The 13,723-nt window shown below is 42.1% G+C and overlaps 1 long non-coding RNA gene across 1 annotated transcript in view; it reads left to right on the forward strand.

Annotated features, from left to right (window-relative positions):
* The first annotated feature begins 2,947 nt into the window (after nucleotides 1-2,947).
* Nucleotides 2,948-13,723, forward strand: part of LOC130541394 (uncharacterized) — a 110,552-nt gene continuing 99,776 nt past the window's right edge. Inside the window, exons 1-2 of the long non-coding RNA XR_008955441.1 lie at nucleotides 2,948-3,061; nucleotides 3,224-3,519. This is a non-coding gene — a long non-coding RNA (uncharacterized LOC130541394). The remainder of the gene's footprint in view (nucleotides 3,062-3,223; nucleotides 3,520-13,723) is intronic.

The following is a 13,723-nucleotide window of genomic DNA, read 5'->3' on the forward strand; positions in this document are numbered from 1 at the left end:
AATCTATTAGCAGGCCCTGTCAGTCCCACTTTCAGATCATGTCCTTGATGTCATTCACATCTCCCTACCTTCACTATCATCACCCTAGCCAAGCCTCTGCCATCACTCACCTGGTCAACCCCAATACCTCCTCTGACTAGTTTCTGTGTATCTTCTCTTGCTGCATTCTAATTCATTCTCCATGTAGAAGACAGGGAAATCTTTTGCAATTGCAAATTAGATCACAAGGCTTTCCTGCTGGCATCCCTTGGGCCACTCTCCTTTGTTCCTGGAATTCCATCAAGCCACCTACCATGGCCTACAGAGTCCCCGGTGTTCTGGCTCCTGCTCACCTCTTCTAAGTCTTCTCATTCCTCTCTCCCACAGCCACGGTGCTCCAGTCACATGGCCTCCACTCTATTTCTGGCCAAGCATTTCGGTTTTTTGTTTGTCGTCTTCTTTTTCTCCTTCTCCTTCTCCTTCTTCTCCTTCTCCTTTCTTTTCTTCTTCTTCTTCTTCTTCTTCTTCTTTTCTTCTTTTCTTCTTCTTCTTTCTTCTTTTCTTCTTCCTCTTCCTCTTCCTCTTCTTCCTCCTCTTCCTCTACCTCTTCTTCTTCTCTTCTTCTGCTTCTGCTTCTTTCTTTTATTTTTTAATAGGGAGTCACTCTGTTGCCTAGGCTGGAGTGCAGTGCAGTGTCCCAATCACAGCTTACAGCAGCCTCAACCTCCCAGGCTCAAGAGATCCTGCCACCTCAGCCTCCTGAGTAGCTGGGACCACAGGTGTGTACCATCACACCCGGCTAATTTTAAAATTTTTTCTAGAGACAGGGTTTCACCATGTTACCCAGGCTGGTCTTAAACTCCTGACTTCAAGCAATCCACCTGCCTGAGCCTCCCAAAGTTCTGGGATTATAGGCATGAGCTACTATGCCCAGCCTAATATGGATCATTTTAAGCCCTCCTTAATGTGCATTAAATACTGTACTTGTGTTCGGGCATGGTGGTTCATACCTGTAATCCCAGCACTTTGGGAGGCTGAGGCAGGAGGATTGCTTGAGCCCAGGAGTTCAAGACCAGCCTAGGCAACATGGGGAAACCCTGTCTCTACCAAAAATACAAAAAAAGAAATTAGCCAGGCATGGTGGCATGCGACTGTAGTCCCACCTACTTGGGAGGATGGTTTGAACCTGGGAGGTGGAGGTTGCGGTCAACCGAGATGGCACCACTGCACTCCAGTCTGGGTGACAGAGCCAAACTCTGTCTCAAAAAAAAAAAAACAACTATACTTGTTTACTGAATGATTGTTTATTTGCCTCCACTTACCCTTTGAAATTTACCAAAGATAAGTGATTAGGATTATCAACTATTCTTTATTTCCCTGTTCCATCTGTTTTGAGTTAGGAGAAAGACAAAGCAAAATGCAATCTCACCAACAGCAATATCAACAAAAGAAATCCCTTGAGCCATCTAGCCCCTAGCAGCTAGCCAAGGAAGGCAAGTTGGGATTAGGAAGAAGTGGGTAACCCGGAACGGCCACAGTAGGGATAAGCAGCTTCAGCAGCCAGAGATTTTCCCTTACTCTTAGGAGGTGACATAAGCAACTTTCTCAGAACCATCTTGACACAAGCAGTAAATTAAGTAAACAAGGCAGAAGGTCGCCAGAACCTGGTCTCACCTAGTCCTGCTGCGACTCTCTGGCATCATGTGGACTAGGAAGCTGGAGGGGAAGTCTTCTCATCCACCAGTCCACCTAAAAACAAACCTAAAAACCTTTCTGCTTGTGTGGAGGAGCAATTGCAGAACTTGTAGTCAAAGCATGGTGGTGTAAGGGAAATCACTGTGGGGACTTGAAACACCCTAATGATTTTTTTCCTAGCTCTCCTTTTAAGGGCTTCTGGAGACAGAAGGGGATTAAAACTTCAAATGAGGGAAAAGTAAAAACTCAGTTAACTCATTAGCTGGGCTCACCTAATTAATCTTGGTAGCCTGGGGCACAATTCAACCCAACAGAATTTACTTATCTATGGAGACTTTAATAAGCTCTGAAGCCAGAGGCCCTGCCCCCATTGCTGTGGGATGGGAGAGTGGGTGAGGGGAGAAGGAGATAAGGCTTGGAGGTGACTAGTTCTGGGGACAAAAGAGCCCTAGGCAGGAGGACCTGGCCCGTGGCTTTGCTCCCTTCACTGGATCTGAGTCTTCCATTCTAACCTACTTTCAGCTCCACTTACTCATTCAGCCATTCATTCATTCCACAAATGTTAAGTTCCTGCTATGCCCCAGGCTTGCTAGGGCTGTAAATTGACTACAGTGTTAAACAAGATATGCAAGATCCCCAACTTCTGGAAATTTACATTCTAGTAGAAGGGCAGACAATTGAAAAATAAACAAGAGCCAGACATGGTGGTTGGTGCCTGTAGTCACAGCTACTTGGGAGGCTGAGGTGGGAGGATCACTTGAGCCCAGGAGTTCAAGACCAGCTTGGGCAACACAGCAAGACCCAGTCTCTACAAAAAATAAATAAATAAATAATACAAAACAAACGAAGCACAGGTAAACTGAGAAGTTCTGTGGAACAATTAAAGTGCGTACCCACTGAGTAAAGACCTCTTTCAGGAAGTGACATTAAATCCAGTATCTGGAAGGAAGGCTTCCTCATTGCTTCATTTCATGCTTTGGAGATTTTATGAGTGCATTTCTCCATTCATCAAACATCTAGTGGTAGTATATAGATGAGATAATTTTTAAAAAAATTTAGTGAGTACCTTTTACGGCCAAACCCTTTGCTTGCTGGGCACTGCCAAAGGAAAGATAGATAAGTTAGGGATCTCCCCTAGAAGAATTTATAATTGAGTGGCAAAGCCTGACAAGTCAACAAGAAAACACTTATGAAGGATGATTTGGCACAGCTGAGCCAGATGGTCTCTAAGGTCATTCCTTTGTCGAAACATTCTATTGTCTAATAAGTTCCTACTGCATGTCTAGTACTTTGGGGATGCCCATTCTCTCCAAGGCTCTCATAGCCTAACTGTAGAGAAAAGGCTTACATGTATGACATATTAAGATTGTAGAAACCAGCACCTGTGGTAAATGATTCCTATGTTGTCACTTTGGCACCTATCTACCCTAGAGACCACTGAGGCTTTTAAGATCAATTAGGCCTAGCTCTTCCTCCTTAACCATTTTTTGGATTTCATCTAGTTTATGGCAAAATATACGCACATTGCGTTTTTGTTTTTTTTTTCCAGGGACCTCTGAGAGGGTCTGGAATTAGGGTTCAGGTACCATCCATCTGTTACGTGCTTTGAAGATGCCACTCCATCTGTGGGATTCAATTTACATAAATAGAAGACTATTCTTCTGAGTTGAAGTGAGGAGAGGCATCAATCACACTGGAAAATTATTTGATCTCCTGGAAGCAAAAAGCCCACCATGAAGTTGTTCTTGCCATGGACTTCTAGAGGAGCTGACTGTCCTTTGGGAAGCTACAAATACAGCCTTAAAATCTGTTAGCAGGGAAGAGAGGCTTTTTCTGAGTGATCAGGTAGGTGAATCCTCCTTTTCCTCCTTTTTTCTCTTTTCCATAGCCATCTGCAATCCCAACCACCCCAATCCCCTGATATTTTGCTGAAATCGCTTCCACTAAATTCCTGATGACCTCCAAATCCACTTGTAACTATGGAGCATCCGCATCTCTTGAAATTCTTTTTTTCTTTGGCTTTTGGGGACACCTCTCTTCCTTGGTTCTTGTCCTGTATTTCTGGCTGATTATCTTTTAGTCTTCACCTCCTTTGGCTGCCCTTTGAAATGGGTATTCCTGGAAGTCCTTAGTTTTCTCCTTTACTCACTCTATTCACAGTTTTGGGGCATTGATAACCAAAATCATGACTTCAGTTTCCATGTAGACATGGATTTCAAAACAGTGGGATTAGCTCTCCAAAGTGCATGTGAGGTCCTTATCTGTCATCTGATTTTCAGACACATGTATTAAACTGCCTGCTAGACTTTCATTGGGTGAATTTAATTCCTAAACCAGTTGTCCTTTGTTCCAGTCTTAGAGACTGGTACTATCAAAAACCTAGGGGCTATTTAGACTTCTGCTCTCTGTTATATCATTTGTTCAGTGGAAATATATTGATCTTTTACTATATTCTAGGCACTGGGCCATGTGCTATAGGTACAGCCTCTGCCCCAAAGAGACTCATAATCCAGAAGACAGGTAAACAATCAGAGAAACACACTGTATGATGTAGTCAGAGGGATAAGTACATGAATAGAAGCACGTACTAGATGCAAGACATAGAGAAAGCACAGCAGAAGGACTGACCAGGAGATAGAATAGGAAGAAAGGCTTCCTTGAGGAGCTGATGCCTAGGATGGGTTGTGAAACACAGATGGGACCAGGTGCAGAGGTGCATGCCTATAGTCCCAGCTATTTGGGAGGCTGAGGTAGGAGGATTGCTTGAGGCTGAGGTAGGAGGATTGCTTGAGCCCAAGAGTTAGAGCATGTAATGTGCAATGATGGTGCCTGTGAATGGCCATTGTACTCCAGGGTGGGCAACATAGCCAGACACCATCTCATAAAAAACAAACCAACAAACAAAACAAAGGGAATGGAATTCCCATGACAAGCAGGGGAGGTGTGGTGTTTTAGGCATTTCAGACTTCATGTAAAAGGTATGGGTGCGTGAAACCAAATAACATTTAACTAAAAAATATGGTCGGGCGTGGTGGCTCACACCTGTAATCCCAGCACTTTGGGAGGCCAAGGTGGGCGTATCACGAGGTCAGGAGATCGAGACCATCCTGGCTAACATGGTGAAACCCCGTCTCTACTAAAAACACAAAAAATTAGCCCGGCATGGTGGCGGGTGCCTGTGGTCCCAGCTACTTGGGAGGCTGAGGCAGGAGAATGGTGCGAACCCGGGAGGCAGAGTTTGCAGTGAGCAGAGATCGTGCCACTGCACTCCAGCCTGGGCGACAGAGCGAGACTCCGTCTCAAAAAAAAAACAACAACAAAAAAAACCACAAACAAACAAAAAAAATGAGCAGTTTGATATTGATGGAGTATAAAGTTTAAGGCAAGGGGAGATTTGACAGGAGGTGAGCCCAAAGTAGTAGGTAGAGGCCAAATCATAAGGGGTCTGTATAATTATAAGAGCAATAATAGCTACAATTGGCTGGGCTCTGGCTCATATCTGTAATCCCAGCACTTTGGGAGGCTGAGGTGGGCGGATCACTTGAGGCCAGGAGTTCGAGACCAGCCTGGCCAACATGGTAAAACCCCGTCTCTACTGAAAATACAAAAATTAGCCAGGCATGGTGGTGCATGCCTGTAATCCCAGCTACTTGGGAGACTGAGGCAGGAAAATTGCTTGAGCCGAGGAGACGGAGGTTACAGTGAGCTGAGATCGCGCCACTGCACTCTAGCCTGGGCAACACAGTGAGTGAGACTCTATCTCAAAAAAAAAAAAAAAAAAGTAATATTAATAATAATAGGTACAATTTACAAAGTACACTTTACCTACAGAACCACTAGTGCTCAATCACCCTGTATTATTATTCACACTTTACAGCAAGGGACCTAAGAAGCTGCATATCCGATAGTTGTTTAGCTGAAATCCACATCCAGGATTCTTTGATTCCAAATTGTAGGTGCTAGCCAAGAGCTTTGGCTTATGCTTATAATCCTAGCACTTTGGGAGACCAAGGAAGGAGGATCACTTGAGCTCAGGACTTTGAGACCAGCCTGGGCGACATAGTGAGACCTCATCTCTGCAAAACAATAAAAACAAATTAGCTGAGCATAGTGGCACACACATGTAGTCCCAGCTACTCAGGAGGCTGAGGTGGAAGGTTCCCTTGAACTCAGGAGTTCAAGGCTGCAGTGAGCTATGATGGTGCCATTGCACTCCAGCCTGGGTGGCAGAGTGAGCTTTTCTCCCTCTTTCTGTCTCTCTCTATATATACATATACATATATATATGTGTGTGTGTATGTATGTGTGTATATATGTATATATATGTTTGTGTGTGTATAGAGATATATATATATAACCAAAGCTTAGGCTCTTTGCTGTCTACCATGCCTCACTTGCACGATGCCCAAATGTCCTTCCCTCATGGGGTTTATAATCTAGTGTAGGAAACATTAGCATCCACATGTCTGTCCTTTTGTGTGAGTCACTACTTCAGTTGGAGGAACTGGCACTGAAGCTATAAGGATGGAGGAGGATTACAAAAGCCAACCATGGCAAACCCATCCTTTTTGACAGTGGTTGGTTTAAAAACCAAGGCTTAGTCTATCAACTGATTAAAAGATATATAAAATGTGGTATATTCATACAGTAGAATATTATTCAACAAGAAAAAGGAATAAAATACTGATACATGCAATAACATGGATGAACCTTGGAAACATTATGCAAAGTGACAGAAGCCAGTCACTAAGGACCTCATATTGTATAGTTACATTTATATAAAATGTCCTCAATAGACAAATCTGTAGAGGCAGAAAGTAGAGTAGTGGCTGCCTAGGGCTGAGGGGAATGGGGGAGTTGGAGGATGGTGGCTAAAGGGTAGGAAGTTTATTTTGGAGATAATGAAAATATTCTAAAAGTGATCGTGGTGATGGATACACAACTCTGTGAATATACTAAAAGCTATTGAATTGAATACTTCAAATGTTGAGTTGTATGGCATGTGAATCGTATTTCAATAAAGCTGTTTTTAAAAAGGCTAAAGTGAACAGTCCCGTAGAGGAAAAAGTATTTAGTGCAGGGTGAAGAAGGCTGGATGCCATGAATTGGGAGGGGAAGGGAGATGACCTCTGCTGTTTGTGAGGTCAGAAACTAGGGTGAGGCTGCCTTGGCCACAGATGGTGGGGGCGTATGGTTCTGAGGTAAGTAGACACGTTTTTAGTTCCCTAATAGTTCTTTCCCCTGGCTTCCCAGGCTTCCTACCCTGCTTCTTCACCACCTCCCACTTTGCAGATCATCTCTAGCATCATCCAAATCTGACTTAGGCAGTTCCCTACTTAAAATCCTCCTGGGGACTCTTGCTGCTTTCGGGATAAGGCCCAAATCTTCACACTCCTTTGCCGGCCTATGAAGCGCCTTGTGGTGTTGCCCTCCCACGCCTCTGCTTTTGTCTCCCACATGTATCCACAGCCACACTGGTTTGTTGTCTCACACCTCTGCTTCTCCCAGGGTGCCGAAATTCCTGCCTGGAATGCCCTCCCCCTTGCCTGACTTCCTAATCCACCCACCATTCAGTGTGGCTCAAATATCACCTCCTCCAGGAAGATTTGGACTTGTCCAGGCTGGGCTAAAGGTCATCCCTCTTTTGTGTTCCTAGCATGCTTTTATGTACATTCTGGCTGTCTAATCTATGCACTTGTTATTACCTGCTTCTAATTGTGTTAGTTTCAACTCTTAGTCTGAATTCTTACTACTTGACCTTGGCCAAGTTACTTAACCTCTCAATATACTGATCAAAAAGGGGATTAAAAACAATATCTTCTTCCTAAATGTGCTGTGAAGATTAAAGTTATTAAAAATACGAAAAAATGTGTTAAAGGCATATATTATATACTGTATATATTATATATTAAAAATATATGTTCAAATGCTTTGCACAATGTCTTGCACAGTGTAAGCACTACACAAATGAAGATTTTATTCTGGCTGTTATTATTGATCATTCATACTAAACTATAAGCCCCTTGAGAGTAGTGACATACTTATCTAGTCTACTGCCTGACATCTGGTATACTAGTCTACTGCCTGACATCTGGTAAGCATTCAGTAGCTACCTGGGTCTATGTCTCTCCCATGTTTTCCAGGCTGGCTTTGCCACTTTAAGTATTTTGTATTCACAAAGACTTGGTAAACTATAACTCAACTCAAATTTTTTTTTTTTTTTTTTTTTGCTTTTTCTTAATTAAGTAATCCTCCCTCCTCAGCCTCCACATAGCTGGGATTACAAGTGTATGCCACGCATGCCTAACTCTACTCTTGGACTTTTTGATTTTCAAAGAATGTGGTAGTGTGGGGGAGGAGGAATTTGCATGGGGAAAAAATCCAGCTTTCTGAGACAGTCCCAGAAGAGATGAAGAAAGATGAGTTTTTTTACTTTGCCTAGGTGCCTGGAGGCTGGGAGGCTTTATCTGAACAAGAATATCTGCCTCATCCTTGAAGACAGAGAGGGAATCATTCCTTTCCATGTTTTTATTGGAACATTTGGAAATCCTGAGAACCGGGAGTTCATTTGTCAGATAAAGGCTCAGGCGAATGGGGAGCTAGACTAGATGGAGTAATTATTGTGGGTATATTTTCCAAACTCCAAAGAGGACAAACTACGGCTCAAAATAATTGTTTTTATCCTGATTTGTGATTTTATTTATATAGAAAGGTGTGCAAAGATATAAAACATTGAAACTGCATGAATGAATTATCTTTATTAAAGATAGACAAAAGAAACAAGTGTAGTCAAAAATACTTCAGTGTTTGTAATGTTTTATGATAAAGAAGGTTTAATTCACCAGGCACATTGGCTCGCATCTGTCACAAATAAATAAATAAATAAATATATAAAGGCCTGTCGTGGTGGCTCACGCCTGTAATCCTAGCACTTTTGAGAGGCTGAGGCGGGAGGATGACTTGAGCTCAGGAGCTCGAGACCAGCCTGGACAACATAGTGAGACTTCCATCTCTAAAATAATAAAAATAGGCCAGGAGTGATGGCTCATACCTGTAATTGCAGCACTTTGGGAGGCCGAGGCCGGTGGATCACTTGAGGTCAGGAGTTCAAGACCAGCCTGGCCAACAGGGTGAAACCCCATCTCTACTGAAAACACAAAAAATTAGCCGGATGTGGTGGTGCGTGCCTGTAATCCGTTACTCGGGAGGCTGAGGCAGGAGAATTGCTTGAACCCAGGAGGTGGAGGTTGCAGTGAGCCAAGATTGTGCCACTGCACTCCGGCCTGGGCGACAGAGTGAGACTCCATCTCAGAATAAATAAATACAGAAAGGAAGGTTTAATTCAAGTTTTATTGCCCACTTTCACACTGAGCTATCTTTTTTTTTCTTACTAATTTCCAAGAGTTCTTTAAGAATACTGGTTATGATTCCAAATACATTATCTCACTTAGTGGCTTGCTTATTTATTTATTTATTGAGACAGTGTCTTACTCTCACCCAGGCTGGAGTGCAGTGGCGCGACCTCAGTTCACTGCAACCTCCGCCTCCCGGGCTTAAGCAATCCTCCTGCCTCAGCCTCCCAAGTAGCTGGGACTACAGGAACATGCCACCAGGCCTGGCTAATTTTTTATTTTATTTTTTGTAGAGATGGGGTCTCACTATATTGCCCAGTCTGGTCTCGCACTCCTAGGCTCAAGTGATCCATCTACCTTGGCTTTCCAAAGCTGGGATTACAGGTGTGAGCCACCGCACCCAGCCTTTTTTATTCTTTTAATGGTGTCCTTTGATTAACAGAATATTTACTTATTTTTTGTTTGTTTGTTTGTTTGAGACAGGGTTTCACTCTGTCACCCAGGCTGGAGTGCAATGGTATGATCTTGGCTCACTGCAGCCTTACCTCCTGGGTTCAAGTGATCCTTCCACCTCAGCCTCCAAGTTAGCTGGGACTGCAGGTGCACTCCGCTACACCAGGCTAATTTTTAATTTTTTTGTAGAGACGGGGTTTTGCCATGCTGCCCAGGCTGGTCTCAAACCCCTGGACTCAGGCAATTCTCCTGTGTCAACCTCCCAAAGTGCTGGGATTACAGGTGTGAGCCACTGTGCCTGGCTCAGAATGTTTACATTTTAATGGAAGTCTACATTATCACTCTTTTTCTTTATGGATAGGTATGTGTGTGTGTGTGTGTGTGTGCGAGTGTGTTCTATTTAAGAAGTGTTTTCCAGGTGCAGCGGCATCTGCCTGTAGTCCCAGCAACTCTGGAGGTTGAGACAGGAGGATTGATAGAGCCTAGAGGTTTAAGGCTGTAGTGTGCTATGATTACACCTGTGTATAGCCACTGCACTCCAGCCTAGGGAACATAGTGAGATCTCATTGCTTAAAAGAAAAAAAATAAATCTTTGCCTGTCCCAAGGTAATGATGATAGTCTATGTTTTCTTCTCAAAGCTTTATTAATAAAGAGAATGTCTAGATGGCTAATAAACATATGAAAAAATGCTCAACATCATTATTTATTAGGAAAATACAAAATACAAATGAAAACTATAAGAAGGTACTTCTACACCAGAACAGTTAAAAAGTAAATGATACAGGCCAGGCACGGTGGATCACGCCTGTAATCATAGCACTTTGGGAGGCCGAGGCAGGAGGATCACAAGGTCAGGAGTTTGAGACCAGCCTGGCCAATATAGTGAAACCCCGTCTCTACTAAAAATACAAAAATTACCTGGGTGTGGTGGCATGTGCCTGTAGTTCCAGCTACGTGGGTGGCTGAGGTGGGAGAACCACTTGAACCCAGGAGGCAGAGGTTGCAGTGAGCTGAGACCATGCCATTGCGCTCTAGCCTAGGTGACAGAGTGAGACTCCATCTCAAAAAAAAAAAAAAAAAAAAGAAAGAAAGAAAAAGTAAATAATACAACAAAAACTTAGAATATCAAGAGTTGAAAAGGTTGTAGAGCAACTGGAACTCTCATATTCTGCTGGTAGGTGGGTAAATTGGCACAGTAGATTACTGCAATCACTTTGAAAACCTTTTGGGCCATTGCACTCCAGCCCGGGCAACAGTGCAGGAGTCTGTCTCAAAAAAAAAATAAAAAAAAAATAAAACCTTTTGGGCATTATCTACCAAAGCTGAACATAAGCTACCCTATGACTTAGCAATTTCATAGATAGGCTTATAACCAACAGAAATGTGTAAATGTATGCACCACAACACAAAACTTTTCACAGAAGTTGTACTCCCAGTAGCCCCAAATTGGAAATAATCCACAAGTCCATCAATAGTAGCATGGTGTGGCAGATACAGTCAATGGAATACTATACAGTAATGAAAAAGACCAAATTATTATTAAATGCAAAAGTATATATTAATCTAACCCATATAATTTTGAACAAAAATAGCTAGATACAAAAAAGGACATATTTTATGATTGTATTTATATGAAGTTCAAAAAAGAAAAGCCCAAGTATGGTGAAAGAATTTAGAATGCTGACTACCTTTGGTGGGAGTGGGGCCAGAGGTTCATCGCAATGGGGCAGAAGGCAGTGTATGAGGTGTAGATAATGTATATATTGATCTGAATGGCAGCTTTATGGTTGTATATATTTGTAAAAGTATATGAAGTATCATTCAAAGATTTGGGCAATTCAATGAAAAAGTTCAGGGAAAAAATGTTAGTTAATAAAATATTTGAATTGTAATTCTCACCATTTGTTTACAGTAGGAGTTGGTAGAGTATTGTTTTACTCATATTTGCGTGTTTGATGAACTCAGCTTACTAAGTCATTGTGATGTTTGCTAACTTAACTCTTTCAGATATTGTTTGTAGGAATATTAGAATTTCTGTGAAATGTCAATGATTTATGGGATCTAGAATATTTAAATTTGATATAATCCCCAAAAATACAAGGAGTTAGGAGCTCTCTAAGATCCCTTCTGGTACTAAGATATAATGACCTGTCTGAGATCAAATATATATTATTAGTGACATATATTAATGTAATAATTTGATTATAAAAGTAATGAGATATAAAAACCAGTTTGAAGTCATGTATAGTAATCATAATAGTATCATCCTTTATTATAAATGCACATTTTGAGTTTTGGCTTCAGGACTGTTGACTAGATTTATATTGACTGCATTTTTCTTCAGAAAATGTTCCAAGTATTTGGATCTTATATTTTTGGAAGAGATTTTTCATATATTGTATGATCAGCTACTTACAACATATTGAATGAATGAATGAACAAAAGAACATGTTATTCATTTTTTGATGCTTGGTGCTAGGGTCATAGTAGTAAAAAGGCAGACCAGCTCCCTGCCCTGATAGATGCTTAATATTCTAGTAGGAGAGACTGACCTTAAACAACCGACACAAGGCATTTGAGTGCTAGGAAATAAACATATAATCTGATCTAGGGGTCTAACCAAGCCTAGGGAATTGAAAAGAGTTCCCTGAAGAAGCTGGCATCAAAACTGAGAGGAGTTCAAGGTTGCCAGATAAAGTGTGAAAACTGAGGCCTCTAGGGAGAGGATTAGTACATTTCAAAGCCACAAGGAGAGAGAACAGCATGTTGCTTTGGAAGAAAAAAATTCCACTTGTTTGGACAAGAGAATTGGAGGAGAGATCTAGCAGCTATTAGATGTGGAAGGTGCTGTTTGTTCCTACTAAGGATAGTGAACTTAATTCTAGGGCAAGGTGAAACCACACTGAAGGTTTTAAGCAAATGTATTAATCATATTTGTATTTTAAGAAATCAAACTAGAGTAGGAAAACTCTCTCTTTGGTAGAACCTGGGGATAAGAAGTAGAGCTGGAACTAGAACCCAGCTCACCAGGGACCTGGTCCCACACTACCCTAAGTTCTCCACTTTTTGTTGGTCTCAAGCTAAAGTAGGAAAGAAAGCTTGGTGTTAGAAGAGAAGCTTGAGAGTGCAGCCGCCCCCTTTTCCTTCTTCACTGGCACCGTGCCATTCACTGGAGAGAGAGGAGGACTGACTCCCTACGCAGACCCATGGCAGACCCCTTTACAGGGGTACCCATCCTGTGGGGTGTACCCCCACTCCCCCAGGGACTTTTCAATCTTTTTATTGATTTTCTCTAGAAACACTTTTTTGGCAAGAGCAAAAACCCTGCAAATCATGGGTTCCTGTAAGACCCTCTTGGAATTCTGTGAAAGGGTAAATGTGACCTTGGAGAGTTATGAGAATGGATTGGTCTATTTTCGGAAAACAGCACCCAGTGAATTGAAAGCAGAAGTGTTTTCCAGGACAGACAATTGGTGTTTAAGAGAGAGAGAGAGAAAGAAACGAGGAAAGCATAAAACAGTTGTAGAAATGCCACTTTTGAAAGTGCATGCTTTACTTCTTGTTTCTATTTCTTCAAATCCACTGACTTCTGAAACTGTGTAAATTTGTCTCTGCTCCTATTACTCTACTGAAATGTTTCCTGGTTGAGTCACCAATGACTCCTTTTTGCAAACCCAACAGCTGCTTTTTGGTGCCCATCAAAACCAATTGTCTGTCTTGGAAAACACCTCTGCTTTCCAGTTTATTAACCCTAGGCACTGAGTTCTGGAAGCAGGCCAATTGATTTTTATAACTCTCCAAGGTGACACCCTTTCACAGAATTCCAAGTGGGCTTTATGGGAATCCATTATTTGAGAGAGTTTGTGCTTTGTGGGGTTTTGTTTGTTTGTTTTTTTTTTAAATTCTCTTGACCCTCTCCAGTGGCAGAGTAACTTCTGAAACATCCTTCTTCGAGGCTTTGGCAATACTTTCCATTCTGGGTTCTCCTTTTTTCCCATCTTAGTTGGCTTCTCTTGCCTTGCATCCAATTAGATGCTGGTATTCCCTAGGGTTCTAATTGTAGATTATTTTTTCCACACTTGCTGAGCCCATGCATGAATGATGCACGGGTCCTCTGCTGTCATGCATCATTTACTGAAAGTTATTAAATGTCTATTTCTAGCTCCTGCATCTTCTGGGCTCTAGACCTAGAGTATCAGTAATTGCCTGTTGGATTTCTTAACCTGGATGACCTAAAACCATG

This window comes from Pan paniscus, chromosome 1 (assembly GCF_029289425.2).
Source record: "Pan paniscus chromosome 1, NHGRI_mPanPan1-v2.0_pri, whole genome shotgun sequence".
NCBI lineage: Eukaryota > Metazoa > Chordata > Mammalia > Primates > Hominidae > Pan > Pan paniscus.